The sequence below is a fragment of the Mya arenaria genome, chromosome 14, assembly GCF_026914265.1.
Source record: "Mya arenaria isolate MELC-2E11 chromosome 14, ASM2691426v1".
NCBI classification, from domain to species: Eukaryota; Metazoa; Mollusca; class Bivalvia; order Myida; family Myidae; genus Mya; species Mya arenaria.
In genome coordinates, this window is record NC_069135.1 from 6,016,372 (window position 1) to 6,034,490 (window position 18,119).

The following is an 18,119-nucleotide window of genomic DNA, read 5'->3' on the forward strand; positions in this document are numbered from 1 at the left end:
GTGTTGTGAGCATTGGCGTCATAGCCTTGGTGCGGTAAGCTGTGGCATCATAACTTTAGTGTTATTAGCAGTGGGATCATAGCTTTAGTGTTGTTAGCACTGGCGTCATAGCCTATGTGTGATTGGTGTCATAGCCTAAGTGTAGTTAGCATTGGCGTCATAGCCCTTATGTGGTTAGCATTGATGTCATAGTCCTAGTGTAGTTAGCATTGGCGTCATAGCCTTAGTTTGCTTAGCATTGGCGTCATAGCCCTAGTGTGGTTAGCATTGATGTAATAGCCCTAGTGTGGTTAGCATTGATGTCATAGCCTTTGTGTCGTTAGCATGGGTGTCATAGCTTTAGTTTGCTTAGCATTGGCATTATAGCCTTAGTGTGCTCAGCATTGGCGTCATAGCCTTAGTATGCTTAGCATTGATGTCATAGCCTTAGTATGCTTAGCATTGATGTCATAGCCTTAGGATGCTAAGCATTGATGTTATAGGATGAGTGACATTATGTTACCAGAGACAGTATGCACACATAGCAGTCTCATGACTCTAGATTTAATAATTGTTTAGGAAGTCTGGGTCTAAATTCTTAAGGATGAAAAACATTCTAGCGTTTGCATCAGCAAATAGTGCTCTAGTTGTGAATTATCTGAGGGGGGGGGGGGAGGCAACTGTAAACAAACATTTTTTAAGGATGGCCTTATATATAAATTATATATTGTATTTTTTATTTTTTTTATTAATTTCATTTTGCTATGTTTATGTTTCCCAATTATAGTGAGCTTCGACTATTTGAGAGACAATTTTGTAATATGGGTTGTCCTCAGTTGAGGATTGTTGGTTCGAGCACTGGTTTAAACCAGTGCTCATTTCTGTAGGATTTGGTGGGGTGAGCAGTGCTCATCTCTGTAGGATCAGGTTGTGTATCCTTAGAGCCAAGTGGACTGTCATCGCAAGGTAGGTGTTTGTGACTCACTTTCTGGGACACTCTTATGGCGGGCACAAAGTGTTTGTTCAACAGGTTGCTTAACAACTTCTGTGCCGAGGCCCACTTTCCACTGTGGTAGCCCCAATCCAGTTAAGGTTTACTTTGATAATGACCCCTGTAAACAAACATTTTTTAAGGATGGCCTTATATATAAATTATATATTGTATTTTTTATTTTTTTTATTAATTTCATTTTGCTATGTTTATGTTTCCCAATTATAGTGAGCTTCGACTATTTGAGAGACAATTTTGTAATATGGGTTGTCCTCAGTTGAGGATTGTTGTTTCGAGCACTGGTTTAAACCAGTGCTCATTTCTGTAGGATTTGGTGGGGTGAGCAGTGCTCATCTCTGTAGGATCAGGTTGTGTATCCTTAGAGCCAAGTGGACTGTCATCGCAAGGTAGGTGTTTGTGACTCACTTTCTGGGACACTCTTATGGCGGGCACAAAGTGTTTGTTCAACAGGTTGCTTAACAACTTCTGTGCCGAGGCCCACTTTCCACTGTGGTAGCCCCAATCCAGTTAAGGTTTACTTTGATAATGACCCCTTGCAAACATGCCCATATCATCCCATGATTTTTTTATCCCCCGCCGAATGCTTAAGGGGATATAGTAATGGTAGGCGTATGTTCTTGTGTGTGTCTAGGAATCTTATCCATAGCAATTTTGAAAAGTCTCATTGATGAGAAGTGCAGTGCATAAGAACCATAACTTTGGGTGCAGTATTTTTTAGTTATTGCCCTTTGTTAATTTTCACACTTATTGTTTGTCTGCAGCATAACTTTAAATTTTTAAGGTATTGTCTTCAAACTTCATATTTATACCAAGAGATCTCATTGATAAGAAGTGCAGTGAACAAGAACCATAACTCTGGGTGCAGTATCTCTTTAAACATTATCAATAGTTTTATTGTAATTTCCTGTCATAAGGCGAAGTTGATACTGTTCTCAATTTGGCGGGGGATATGACAATCTGTAACTGTTCTTGTACCTCTTTGGATAAGTCAAATGAACAGATTGTTGTTAACTGCTGGCCTCCTATTAAAACCTTTTTTTAAAACCATCAACTTTTTGGAAATCCTTTAAAACTATTATTTTAACAATCCCAGAACCCTTGTAGTTTTCTGTATGGGCTCAGTATCAGGTATTAAAATAATGCAAAATAAACAGTCTTGTAATTAAATATAGTTCGTCACTAAACAATGATTAAATTTAAAGTCAACAGATATACAATAGTTAAACATTGAAATTGACAGATTTCTTCACAGATATTCTAGCTTTGTAAAGTACCATTCATAAAACGAGTAAAACGCATACAACGAATGCAAAAATGAATGGCAATTGTTGCATGTCATAAATTCTTCAAAATACAAGAACAGTTTTCTAGGTTGTGGCTTATATTCCTGTTTTAGCCTTCATAACAATGTAAGGTCGTAACCTAAAAATATTGCTTGAAAATTTACTTATTATGCCCCTGAAGGTGGGCATATTAAAATCGCACCGTCCGTCCGTCTGTGCGTCCGGCTCAATAACACATGTCCGGGCTGTAACTTTTCCTTGTATGGACAGATTTTAAAATAACTTGCCACATGTGTTCTACATACCAAGACAACGTTTCGCGTGCAAGACCCGTGTCCCTACCTCTAAGGTCAAGGTCACACTTAGTGTTTATTCACAATGGTGTGCTGCATATAAGCACATAGAGTATAGGTTGTCGTGTCCAGGCTGTAACTTTCCCTTGTATGAACAGATTTAAAAATAACTTACCACATGTGTTCCACATACCAAGACGACGTTTCGCGTGCAAGACCCGTGTCCCTTCCTCTAGGGTCAAGGTCACACTTAGTGTTTATTCACAATGGAGTGCTGCATATAAGGATATAGAGCATAGGTTGTCGTGTCCGGGCTGTAACTTTCTCTTGTATGGGGCAGATTTTGAAATAACTTGCCACATATGTTACACATACCAAGACGATGTGTCGCGTGCAAGACCCGTGTCCCTACCTCTAAGGTCAAGGTCACACTTAGTGTTTATTCACAATGGTGTGCTGCATATAAGCACATAGAGTATAGGTTGTCGTGTCCAGGCTGTAACTTTCCCTTGTATGAACAGATTTAAAAATAACTTACCACATGTGTTCCACATACCAAGACGACATGTCGCGTGCAAGACTCGTGTCCCTTCCTCTAGGGTCAAGGTCACACTTAGTGTTTATTCACAATGGAGTGCTGCATATAAGGATATAGAGAATAGGTTGTTGTGTCCGGGCTGTAACTTTCTCTTGTATGAGGCAGATTTTAAAATAACTTGCCACATATGTTAAACAGACCAAGACGATGTGTCGCGTGCAAGACCCATGTCCCTACCTCTACGGTCAAGGTCACACTTAGTGTTTATTCATAATGGAGTGCTGCATATAAGCACATAGAGTATAGGTTGTCATGTCCAGGCTGTAACTTTCTCTTGTATGGACAGATTTTAAAATAACTTGCCACATGTGTTTGACATACCAAGACGACATTGCGCAAGACCCGTTTCCCTATCTCTAAGGTCAAGGTCACACTTAGTGTTTATTCACAATGGAGTGCTGCATATAAGCACATAAAGTATAGGTTGTTGTGTCCGGGCTGTAACTTTCTCTTGTATGGACAGATTTTAAAATAACTTGCCACATGTGTTTGACATACCAAGACGACATGGCGCATGCAAGACCCGTGTCCTGACCTCTAAGGTCAAGGTCACACTTAGTTGTTTATTCACAATGGAATGCTGCATATAAGGACAGAGAGTAAAGGTTATCATGTCCGGGCTGTAACTTTTTCTTGTATTGACAGATTTTAAAATAACTTGCCACATGTGTTTGACATACCAAGACGACGTGTCGCTTGCAAGACGCATGTCCCTTCCTCTAAGGTGAAAGATACACTTATTGTTTATTCACAATGGAATGCTGAATATAAGGTCATAATAGTGTAGGTTGTCATATATGGGTGGTATTTTTTTATGTTCAGAGGCAATTTTAAATAACTTGCCATATGTATTTGACACGTAAAGGCAAGATCAATTTTTCATGTACTGACCTTGTTCATAGGTCAATATCACATTCGGGGGCATTCGTCACATACTGTGACAGCTCTTGTTTTTAATTACCAGGTTTTCACATAGTAAAACCTGGTTATTGGAATGATGTACGTCATTGTTTGGGCAGGTGGGCGAAGGTACTGCGTTAAACTCACCTAAGAAAATGAATAACCTTTGTTAGGGTTGACATATTGTGACCAGACTTGGAATAAAGGAAAAGTTAATTTTAGACCTTTCATGGGATAGGGTTTAGGGTCCTTAGGGTTATCGTCAATGTCACTGTTACTGACAATAGAAAAATGGTTGAAACTAAAATCTTTAGTTTGGGTCGAGATATATGACCAATTTTAGTGTATTGGAAAAGGTAATGGATGCCTTTCATTGGATTGCCTTTAGGGTCCCTAGGGTCAAGGTCACTGTTGCTAAATAAAGAAAAGTGGTTGATAATTTTGGAAGAGTTTATGGACTAGACCTTTCATGGGATTGTGTTTTTGACCTCTTGGATCAAAGTCAAGGACACTGTTACTAAAATGAAAAAAAAAATGGTTGAAATTGAATATTTTTAGTTTGGGTTGACATATTGACCAAACTTGGAATATTGGAAGAGTTTATGGGAGATCTTTCATGGGATTGCATTTGGGGCCCCTTGGGTCAAGGTCAAAATGTTACTATACTGAATATCTCTCCTTACAGTTCATTTGTTTTAACTAACCTTGTAAAATAGAAACATGTTTTCTACTGAATCATATATTACTGAAAATTATTGAAAACCTGGTTTTGCCCCATTGCGATGTTTCTTTTTTTGTATGGTGGACAATGGAATTCATCTTCTATTATCTGTAACAAATGGATATACTATTTCATGATTTGGTAAATTTTGCCATTAACAAAGTTGGTTTCATTAATTTTTAGCTCCACTGGCCGAAGGCCATGGAGCTTATGTCGTCACAGATTGTCCGTCGTGAGTGCGTGCGTGCGTGCGTAAACTTTTACTTTAAACGACATCTCCTCTGAAACTGATAAGCGGATTTTGACAAAACTTCACAGGAATGTTCCTTTGGTGGTCCTTTACCAAAATTGCTCAAATGGTTCCGGTCCATTGCACAATATGGCCGCCAGAGCTAAAAATAGCAAAATCTTTAAACGACATCTCCTCTGAAACGGTTCGGCAGATTTTGATGAAACTTGACAGTAATGTTCCTTGGGTGGTCCTTTATTAAAATTGCTCAAATGGTTCTGGTCCATTGCACAATATGGCCGCCACAGCTAAAAATAGCAAAATCTTTAAACGACATCTCCTCTGAAACGGATAGGCAGATTTTGATGAAACTTGACAGAATTGTTCCTTGGGTGGTCCTTAACCAAAATTGCTCAAATGGTTCCGGTCTGCTGCACAACATGGCTGCCAGGGCAAAAAAATAGAAAAACCTTTAAAGAACATCTTCTCAGAAACCGATGATCAGATTTTGATGAAACTTAACAGAAATGTTCCTTGGTTGGTCCTTTATCAAATTTGCTTCAATGGTTTCGGTCCACTGCACAAGATGGCCCCCAGAGGTAAAAATAGAAAAACCTTTAAACGACTTCTCCTCAGAAACCGATGATCGTATTGCAATGAAACTTGACAGAAATGTTACTTGGGTAGTCCTTAACCAAAATAGCCCAAACAGTTCTGGTCTGCTGCACAACATGGGCACCAAAGCTAAGAATAGAAAAAAACGTTAAACTACATCTTCTCAGAAACCGATTATCAGATTTTGATGAAACTTTACATAAATGTTCATCGGGATGCCCTTTAACCAAAATTGCCCAAATGGTTCCGGTCCGCTGCACAACATGGCTGCGAGAGTTAAAAATAGAAAAACCTTTAAGGACTTCTCGTCCGCAGTCTTCACGAAAAACATTTTAACCTACTAGCCAGTTGGACTAGCATAATGGCATATTTTACTAGTCCGAATGACAATCTAGTAGTCCAACTATTTTGCCACATTATAAAACTGTATGCTTGAGGTAAATACCTATTTCAATTGAGCAGCTTGCAGTTTGAGTAAACATTTCTTTATTATGATGCTCATGCAGTGATAGGGAGTGACATCCTTCTGTTGGAAATAGTGCTCCTTGTTTTTCAGAACCTATGGGTACTATGTAAAAACAAAAGGCATCTTGCTTGAATAGACTGTAATAATATCAACATGGTTAGAAAAGAAATGCCATGCTTTAATAGCTTTGATTACATTTTACTACTGAATTACCTCCCTTTAATAGAAAAAAAAATAATGTCTTAATTTTTCACCTATAGCATCTTTAAATAATTTTTAAACAATAATAATTTATGAGTAAACATATAAGCATAAAGTTCTCACAAAAAGATCAATTTAAAAACCTTACATTTATACATAGGAAAGTATATATAGACTGAACATTAATTTTCGTTTAAGTGACATTCTGAAAGTTTATGAAACAGCTATTTTTAGTAACTTAAATGGCCGAAAAGTGTAAGTGAAACACCAAGTCGATTCTATCTCGTCAGTTCTTGTTCAGGTTAGATATTTGCTTCATAATCTATTCAGATTAAATGTTAACCGATGATCAGATTTTGATGAAACTTGACAGAAATGTTCCTTGGGTGGTCATTAACCAAAATTTGTTAAATGGTTCCAGTCCACTGCACACCATGGCTGCCAGAGCTAAAAAATAAAAAAAACTTTATACGACTTGTCGTCGAAACCGATGACCTTTTTTCGATAAAACTTGACAGAAATGTTTGTTTGGTGCTCCTTTACTCAAATTGCCCAAATCATTTCGGTCCACTGCACAACATGGCAGCCAGAGCTATTAAAGTAAAAATTTTTTTTAAATAACTTCTCCTCAAAAATTGATGATTGTATTTCTATGAAACTTGACGAAAATGTTCGTTAGGTGGTCTTTGCTTGAACCTTTTGGCCAGTGGAGCACAGGCACTGATGTGCCTCTTGTTGTTTTATGTTGTGAGCAAAATCAAACATTTTTTGTGAAGTGTGATCATGTAATGTGTTAATATATTGTGACTGAGTGCAATTGTCTCTAATATATAAATAGAAAATTCTCAAGATAACATTTCTTAAGTACATATTGTTGAATACTGTTATTTAAAAGTTGTTACCTGATTTCTAGCCAATTAATGTTAAAAAAGCTGCTGCACTAAATACCAGATATAACTTAATCACGTATGAAACTGAATAACTTTAGTAAGGGTTGTTATATCTTGACCAAACTTGGTCTATAGAAAGAGTTTATGGAGACCTTTCATAGGATTGCGTTTGGGGTTTCTAGGGTCAAGGTCACTGTAACTAAAAATAGAAAAAACGGTTGAAACTGAATAACTTTTGTTAGGGATGACATATCTTGACTAAACTTGGTCAACAGGAAGAGTTTATTGAGACCTTTCATGGGATTGCGATTGGGGTCCCTAGGGTCAAGGTCAAGGTCACTGTTACTAAAAATAGAAAAACAGTTGAAACTGAATAACTTTAGTTAGGGTTGACATATCTTGACCAAACTTGGTCAATAGAAATAGTTTATGGGTATCTTTCATGGGATTGCGATTGGGATCCCTAGGTTCAAGGTCAAGGTCACTGTTACTAAAAATAGGAAAACGGTTGAAACTAAATAACTTAAGTTAAGGATGACATATCTTGACTAAACTTGGTGTACGGGAAGAGTTTATAGATACCTTTCATGGGATTGCTTTTGGGGTCCCTAGGGTCAAGGTCAAGGTCACTGTTACTAAAAATAATAGAAAAATGGTTGAAACTGAATAACTTAAGTTAGGGTTGACATATCTTGACCAAACTTGGTCTTTAGGAAGAGTTTATGGATGCCTTTCATGGGATTGCATTTGGGGTCCCTAGGGTCAAGGTCACTTTGCTAAAAATAGAAAAATGGTTGAAACTGAATATCTTTAGTTAGGGTTGACATATCTTGACCAAACTTGGTCTATAGTAAGAGTTTATAGATACTTTCATGGGATTACGTTTTGGGGTCCCTAGATTCAAGGTCAAGGTCACTGTTACTAAAAATAGAAAAACAATTGAAACTGAATAATTTTAGACCGGGTCTACATATCTTGACCAAACCAGGTATAAACGAAGAGTTTATGGAGACCTTTCATGGGATTGCGTTTGGGGTCCCTAGGTTCAAGGTCAAGGTCACTGTTACTAAAAATAGAAAAATGGTTGAAACTGAATAGCTTAAGTTAGGGTTGACATATCCTGACACAACTTGGTATCAAGGAAGAGTTTATGGATACCTTTCAATGGATTGCATTTGGGGTTCATAGGGTCAAGGTCACTGTTACTTAAAATAGAAAAACAGACACAGGCTGAAGTTCTTCTGTCAATCATTAAAAACTGGTTTCGTCGCATTGTGGCGTTAATTGTTATTTTGTTCAAATTGTTAATACATGTATTTTCAATTAACTGTGTCCAACTCTGGATTTAGTTTATACAAACAAGGCTAACATTTGAAGTTCACATAAATTATCATGTATGATGGAGTAGTTTTTCTGAGGCTAAAGATATATTTATAAAAAATGTAATCAGATCCATTTCCTATATTTCCTTATCTCCATTATTACCAATCATATAATACAAATTTGCTTTCCTATCTAATAACTTGATTTGTTTATCATACAATAATGGAATTCTCTTTACTATATATATGTGGCTATCAAAATTAGTGAGGTTAACTTCAATGTGTCAAAGTGTGAACCACTTTCAGTTATTAAAAGTAAAACCCAAGATATTTCATAGACACACCAAGATGTTTCATTGACCATCCAAGATGTTTCAAGGACATGCTCCATTATATTGTCTATAGATTTAAATTCAGGTTGATTTCTACTTCCATCTTTACTATTTGCAAACAATGGTTTTTACTGTAAGTGTATTTATATACATATTTTCCAATTTCCATGTGTTACAATTATTCTAGGATACTTTTAAAGTCAACTGGAGATCATTGATGAAAGGCTAAAATTTGACTACTTTATTATGCTCCTTGAAGGGAAAGCACAACATTTGCCATTTTTTTCGTCCATTCATCCGGCCATCCTGCAGCCCGTCACACCCTTGTCCAGAGAATAACTTCAAAACTACTGATGGGATTAAAATAAAACTTGGTATTGGTATTAAGATTGATGGCAATAAGAGGAAGTGCAGAGCACAAGAACTATAATCCTATTGTGCATATTTATTCAGTTTTTAACAAGTTTTTCACATAGTGAAACCTGGTTATTAGAAAGTGGAACATCGATTATCGGGCAGCCGGGCGGCGTCAAACTCACCTATGTAACTGAATAATTTCAGTAAGGGTTGACATATCTTGACCAAACTTGGTCTATAGGAAGAGTTTATGGATACCTTTCATGGGATTGCGTTTTGGGTCCCTAGAGTTAAGGTCAAGGTCACTGTTACTAAAAATAATAGAAAAACGGTTGAAACTGAGTAACTTTAGTTAGGGTTGACATATCTTGACCAAACTTGGTGTAAAGGCAGAGTTTATGGAGACCTTTCAAGGAATTGTATTTGGGGTCCCTAGGGTCAAGGTCAGTGTTACTTAAATAGAAGAATGGTTGAAACTGAATAACTTTAGTCAGGGTTCACACATCTTGACCAAACTTGGTAAGTAGCAGTTACTTTCCTTAGCTCTAAGTTACTGCCCAAGTTGGAAATTTTCTAGATTCGAGCTAACTTTTTTTTCATCCTAGAGATCAAGTCTAAGAAAGCAAGCAAATTTGTTTACGGCATCAGGCAGTCTGCTGAGCATTTTACGTCGAATTTCTCTGTAGAATTTCACATCGACTTGTGATGAAACTGGCATCTTCGACTAGATACATGTCACTAAAGAAGTGAGTTAGAAACAGGAACTTGTATGACAACATAGCATGGAAAAGCCATTTGGTCATTGGGTCATCATCACCTTCTCTTTGCAGAGATGCTAGGTGACAATATTGATTCATGTTGATTTGTTACGCAGTTTGAATAGCTAACCCAAAAGCTAAACCTTATTTTGTCAACTGCTAATGGCGTAAATTTCACGCAGTTTGAAAAGCGATTAAAGCCAAAAGCTAAACCTTATTTTGTCAACTGCTAATGGCGTAACTATTGGATCATCCAAAACATCCTGCCAAATTTTTAAATGCTCAAGTCTTTTACTAGATCTACTAAAGAAGGAATGAAGTGCAGGCAACATGCCTTCATAGTAGCTGAATTCTTTCACTTTTTTACGGTCTTTGAGGCGTTCAAGCTGGACAAGGCCAGTTTGTGGGCAATGTAATGCATGTTGAGCATAATTATATTGATAGTTAATGATTGCAACATTATTTTTTTACCAACCATGAAAGCAATACCATGAGAAATAAAAACATAGATTTTAGACACATCTATTTCGGAAACTCTGATAGTTAACAAGTGCATTGTATAAGACACTAGCATCTGCAGCAACAAGTTTTATTCATGTATCAAGAAGCTTGTGGGAAGACTCGTGATGAAGATAAATCATGTAATGATCTTTTAAGTGTTTTTCCACACTAATATCTCTGCTTTCATTGCACCATTTTTATACTTTAGCCATTGAAGTCATCTTAAACCAGAAATTCTTTAATGACTTAGAAGTGTTGTCTGATTTTGACTGTTTGAGTTGGTCAATTTGAGAACACATGAAATATAGACAGCCTAATTACATAATTGAGTGAAGCAAAATGAATATACATTAGGCCTATGAAAAATACAACACCTATCAATCAACGAAACTTTAATATGTCAATGATAATATACAATAAAACCACAGTGTTTATTTTGTTTGTTTCGTTGTCCACGAATCACTTAAATTACTCATATTTTACATCCAATTCAAAGAATTTGTTAACCTATCCCACAGTCATCTCACGTTAAAGTCTCTTTGTGTAGTAAGTGTGTTCTTCTTTGTCTTTTTCTGTATCCTCCGTTCTTCTTAGTCTTTTTCTGTATCCTCCTGGAATCAATTTTCTGATTCCTTTTTGACATTTTCTTTGGAGAGAATGTTTTCTTCAGTTTTATTCACTTCTTGAAGGCATTGAAGGTGATGTTCGGGAGTTTTTCATTCAGTTTAATTCCTAAGCTCCCAGTGTTATTTTCTGCTGGTTGAGCCGGTTTCCTCATTATCCCAGAGCCGGGGCGGGGCCATCCAGTTGTCCTGAGCCAACAGCTGAGCATGATGACATTCATCTGCTGTTTATTTACTGATATGTCAAGTGGCTCTATGATGGATGATAAACAGTTTCTTTTGCTTAGGAAAAATATGTTATTGAAATAACTACTTATATTATATAATTACTGAGTAAAAATTCCAAGTAAAACAAGCTATGATTCCTATTATACAGCTTAGCTTGAAACAAGCTATCAGCAGATTTGTTATTTTGGATCCCATTTCACCCATAACATTGTTGGTACTCTGTGTTACCTTGGACACATATTTCCTGTAATGTCTGAATCAAGGATCATTTGTTTGCCAAGTCACTGAAGCGGTCTACCACTATAAATGGCAAGTTATGCTCTCATTGTGACAGGAGGTAACAAAATCTTATCCTCTCAAATAATTTGTTTCTGTTGATCTGCATTTTCACCTTCCATTTTCTTAAAGCTGCACTCACACAGAGTGACAGTTTTGACATTTGTTTTATTTTTAGCTCACCTGAGCACTAAGTATTGTGATCGCCTTGTGTCCGTCGTCTGTCGTAGTCATCCGTCGTCAACAATTTGACTGTTAACACTCTAGAGGTCATAATTTTGGCACAATCTCAATGAAACTTGGTCAGAATGTTACCTTCAATAAATTCTTGGACAAGTTCGATATTGGGTCATCTGGGGTTAATAACTAGGTCACCAGGTTAAATTAAAGGAAAAGCTTGTTAACACTATAGAGGTCACATTTATGACTGTATCTTCAGGAAACTTTATCAGAATGTTAATATTAATGATCTCTAGGTCAAGTTTGAATCTGGGTCATGTGTGGTAAAAAACTTGGTCACCAGGTCAAAAGGAAAAGCTTGTTAACACACTAGAGGTCACATTTATGACTGTATCTTCATGAAAGTTGGTCAGAATGTTTATATTAATTATCTATAAGTCAAGTTTAAATCTGGGTTATGTGCGGTCAAAAACAAGGTCATCGGGTCAAATCATAGGAAAAGCTTGTTAGCACTCCAAAGGTCACATTTATGACTGTATGTTCATTTACATAGTCAGAATGTATATATTGATTAGCTCTAGGCCAGGTTCGAATCTAGGTCATGTCGTTAAAAAACTAGGTCACCAGGTTAAATTAAAGGAAAAGCTTGTAAACAATCTAGAGGTCACATTTATAAATGTTTCTTCATGAAAGTTGGTCAGAAAACTTATATTAATAATCTCTAAGTCAAGTTTAAATCTGGATCATGTGCGGTCAAAAACTAGGTCATCGGGTCAAATCATAGGAAAAGCTTGTTAGCACTATAGAGGTCACATTTATGACTGTTTGTTCATGAAATTTATTCAAAATGTTATTATTGATTAGCTCGAGGCCACGTTAGAATCTGGGTCATGTGCGGTAAAAAACTTGGTCACCAGGTCAAATTGAAGGAAAAGCTTGTTAACACTCTGGAGGGCACATTTATGACTGTATCTTCATGAAAGTTGGTCAGAATGTTTATATTAATAATCTCTAAGTATAGATCTGGGTCATGTGCGGTCAAAAACTAGGTCATCGGGTCAAATCATAGGAAAAGCTTGTTAGCACTCTAGAGGTCACATTTATGACTGTATGTTCATGAAACTTAGTCAGAGTGTATATATTGATTTGCTCAAGGCCAAGTTCGAATCTTGGTCATATGCGGTAAAAACTAGGTCACCAGGTCAAATTGAAGGAAAAGCTTTTAAACAATCTAAAGGTCACATTTATAAATGTTTCTTCATGAAAGTTATTCAGAATGTTTGTATTAATAATCTCTAAGTCAAGTGTAGATCTAGGTGATGTGCGGTCTAAAACTAGGTCATTAGGTCAAATCATAGGAAAAGCTTGTTAGCATTCTAGAGGTCACATTTATGACTGTATGTTCATGAAATTTAATCAGAATGTTTATAATGATTAGCTCGAGGCCACATTCAAATCTGGGTCATGTGCGGTAAAAAACTTGGTCACCAGGTCAAATTGAAGGAAAAGCTTGTTAACAATCTAGAGGTCACATTTATGGCTGTATCTTCATGAAAGTTGGTCAGAATGTTTATATTAATAATATCTAAGTCAAGTATAGATCTGGGTCATGTGCGGTCAAAAACTAGGTCATCAGGTCAAATCATAGGAAAAGCTTGTTAGAACTCTAGAGGTCACATTTATGACTGTATGTTTATGAAACTTAGTCAGAATGTATATATTGATTAGCTCTAGGCCAAGTTCGAATCTTGGTCATGTGCGGTAAAAAACTAGGTCTAGGTCAAATTTGAGGAAAAGCTTTTAACAATCTAGAGGTTACATTTATAAATGTTTCTTCAAAAAAGTTGGTCAGAATGTTTATATTAATAATATCTAAGTCAAGTTTAAATCTGGGTCATGTGCAGTCAAAAACTAGGTCATTAGGTCAAATCATAGGAAAAGCTTGTTAGCACTCTAGAGGTCACATTTATGACTGTATGTTCATGAAACCTATTCAGAAGGTTTATATTGGTTAGCTCTAGGCTAAGTTCGATTCTGGGTCATGTGTGGTCAAAAACTAGTTCACCAGTTCAAATAATAGGAAAAGCATGTTAACACTCTAGAGGCCACAATAATGACCATATGTTCATTGAACTTGATCAGAATGTTATTCATGATGATCTTTAGGTAGTGTTTGAAACTGGGTAATCAGAGGTCAAAAACCAGGCCACTAGGTCTAATCATAGAAAAACTTTGTAAACACGGTAGAGGTTACATTCTCTCTTTAATCACCATGAAACTATGTCAGAATGTTTGTTTTTATGAAGTCTATGTCAAGTTTGAAACTGGGTAACCTGAGTTCAAATACTAGGTCACATTGTCAAATCATAGAAAACATTGTTAAAACACTGTTGAGGCCATATATTCTGCTTGATCTATATGAAACCTGGTCAGAATGTAATTATTACAGCAAGGTAAGGTTTGCAATTACAGCGAGGTAAGGTTTGCAACCTGGTCATCCGTGATATTAAAAAAATCATCTGTGATATTAAAAAAAACACTTGGTCACTAGGAAGGATCTAAGTAATATATTTCTTAATTCCAGCAGGTATAAATGTTATGATTCCATACCTCATGATTATATTTGGATGTGAATGAGATGTGAAACCTAAATCTTTAGTCCTGTTTGGCACCATATAACCTGAATTGCTATGCGGTAAAGCCCATATAACCAATTTACCATCTTACTTTAACTTATATGATCTTAAGTAGCTGAAATGAAGATGATCCTTCAAAATTGTGGTCTAAGACCGATAGGGAAGTTTTGTCACAATTGCCCTCGCCCTGAAAATACTTATTTCACACTTGAATTGGATCAGGTGAGCGATACACGGCCTTCAGGGCCCTCTTGTTAAATGTAACTACCTGCCCCATTCTGTTAATAAGTTAAGGGGGCATGGTCTACTATGAGATGATTCTGTCCTGGAAGGAGACGCTGCACTGCATATTTCTCTTTCTTAAGTGCCCATCCTTCCCCGCCAGAGAATTGCTCCTCAGGATCAGCTGTACGACTCGTCCATCCATGACATTAGCATTGTCAGCAACTCAAATTTCTCATCTGCAGTTTGAGAATTAGGATAACCGGCTAGGCTGAAAACATAAGGTCTCTGTAACTGAAAGGCAAACTGCCTTGAGAGTGTCCATGTAAACAATTTTCTCATCTTACCCTTAACAACCAATGAGTGGGTACCCGTGTGCATACATTTATTTTTTTGAGAAAAGGTACAAATCCAAACATTTGAAGCAGACTTGTCGTCATCAACAACAGTACTATCGGAGTTTTTCGACGATTTAACACGCGGGTTTGACCCCTGACTGGGTTTAACTGATGAGGGATAAGGCTTATTCAGAATGCAGGTCGCTAAATATTGAAAACATCCAAACTCAATTTCCCTAAGAACTGCCGCATAAAAGGCCTTCAAATTCTGAAAGGTAAAATGTGCATTCAAATACATGATTCATTTGAGTAAAGACAGTCTGCCATTTTTTTCTCTAGCGCTTGTTGTTGGATTTGAAATCATCTCCAGTTCTCCTGCCACAAACAAATTAAAAGTCAGATCTTCAAATCCAATGTTTTGAGTTACAAATTCATAATTCAACGTAATTGAGAATGTGGATAACTTTGTGTATTTTCAACTCTGTCAGCTGCTTTAGCTTTAATACCAGACTTTTTAGCACGTTTTCCCTTTTTATAATGTAACTGTTTGATCTTTAAAGAATCATCCGAAAAAGTGCTGGCCGAAATCACGTCACTACTTGTAATTGAACTAGAATCGGAAAGAGCTATGGTCTAGTCAAGTTTCTTTATCTGTTTGGAGATTGCACTCTTCAAATCTGGCAACTGCCTCAGTTGATCCATGTCAAAATCACTCTTCTCTTTTCTAAAAACAGAACAATGTTTATCCTTTTTCAGGTCCTTCACCTTACGTTTTTTTCACTTCTAACTTCCTGCACAACGCCTCCTTCTCCTGCATTTTTTGCAGACGTCTCTCCTCGGTTTCAAACGATTGCATTTCTTCCAACATGGAGGTCATCTCAGCATCCGAGTCTCTTCGAAACGTTCGACCAACTCCCTGTCCTTGTCAACCACCTCTTTTTGGGATTCGCAGAATTTGCCCCCGGCAAGTAATAAAGGGGAGTAACCCTTTCTGCCTTCTCTGAAGTCCCAGAGGCCCGTCCTTCCATATTCTCTGTGTCTAATTTTCACACAGAATTTAATTGGCGATAATTAATTGCCGCCCTTTTCCTTGATGCCATCAGACTGTCTGTACCAGCTTATAATGTTACAGGAGCGTTATCGAGTTAACAGGAACAGAAATATTCATTACACAATTGTCTAATACAGTTTATAAATACAGCGCCCAAACGAGCTTGCTGTCGGCGCTGTGCTGTTTCAACAACCTCCCTCCTATTCAGCTTCATCTAACTTAATAAGTAGATGAAACTGAGTGAAACCCTCTCAAATATTCAATCCTTTCTTTTATAAAACTTATTTCAAGAAGACAACTGTGAGGCATGACAAAGATCGAATGAATATTTTAGCGGGGAAATTTTTGCACCAAAACTATCGCAAAATAAAGGAACCAATCAGAATATATATAATATTAATTACTGCTGCTGTCTACCTACATGTAGGTTATGCTTGATAATGCCCTTACAATATTTTCAATTGACACTCAGTTATTACCAGTAATGCCATTGAACTTTACTCACCACATGATCCAGTGTTCAAGTGTTTGGTGACCTTTTTATTTCAATGTAGGAAAAGAAAAGTAATAACGTAAGCCCAAAGTGCACCAATTAGGACTAGAAATTGTTAACATTTTCTAACATCCAAACCCGGATCTGCCTATTATATGTTGGTTGTCATCTGTTGTGTGTCATGAACAAATGCTACATCAACTATTTACACTCTTGTAGCAACGTTTTTAACCCATTTCTTTAAAATTTGGTTAGAAAGTGTGCCTCTAGGAAATCTAGGTCAAGTTTTATATTAATGTAATGGGTTTAAAATGTTAGTCACACGGTCAAATATTAGAACCAGTTTTTATAAAAAGCAGAGTGGAGGCCACATTTTCTTCAAAATCGTCAAGTCCAGATTATGAACCTGAAAAATGGCACATCAAAAAGCCCAAAATTTAAATGTTTATATTTAATAATTATATTCAAGTTATACTCTCACATTTTAATGTATATGAATTATCAAAAAAATGAAAAAGTTATTCTACCTGTAACTTAAAGGGACTGTGTCACAGATTGGCACCAAAAAAAGTTTTTTTCTGTAACGAATCTCAGGACAATTATCTAATAGAATGTGTTACGCTTTTATATCATAATTGTAAAAAATAGTACCAAAATGTAAAAAAAAATTCTGTCGGTGACCGGGTTCGAACCCGCGTCGCCAAAATTGAAGTCCAATGTCTTACTAACTGAGCTATTAAGACTTACTCTAATTGGGTGACATAATTAAGCTATACACCTACCTCGGTAATATCACGTGATAACACCAACTAGCCAATCACGCATAAGGAATGAAATCTACCTGGTAGATATACCCAGTAATCTTTTTTAATGGAAAATACGAAATAACTGCTGAACTTAAATAAATTGTAAACTATGTGGTACTTCAGTTAGTAAGTTTCAATGCATTGTACACATCGTTGTCAAGTTTATGTCATTTTTCGACAATTTTCTTTTTTTTCCACTATTTTATCATCTGTGAGACAGCCCCTTTAAGGTTGTAATGGAGAGGGTTTGATGCACTTTAAAGACCATGACTGATTTTAAATCTAAGATTCCTAATATATGGGATAGTCAATGGTAACCTCATGAAAAGGTTCATGGGTAATATAAAGCGAGTTTATAGACATGTCATACCCCTATATAATTTATCTGTTGAGTATCATTTAATTAATTGCATATTTCATTTATGGTATAAAGGTTAAATACATGATATATATTCAGAAACAAGAATAAAATGAAAGATAGAAAACACAATTAAGTTCAGTCTTTTTTGTGCTTAACATTTTTTTTTAACATAAAGCTAATAATAACAAAAAGAATATATCATGTTGTTAACATTTTTAAACCACATTCTGGCATTACTGAAGATTTTTGCTTTGTTGGTTGCTATAGAAACTTTAAGGTTACCTGGAGCAGCCCCTGGGGCTGGGACTCAGGGGGGACGAGCAGTCAGGACCTTGCAAGACCTTTGAGCATGTGTCGCCCATTGGCTCTGTGTGGTTCCTGATGGGTTTTCAGAATTTATCACGAATTAGTGAACTGGAAATGGCCCTACCTGTCCCCCTGCCCCCTA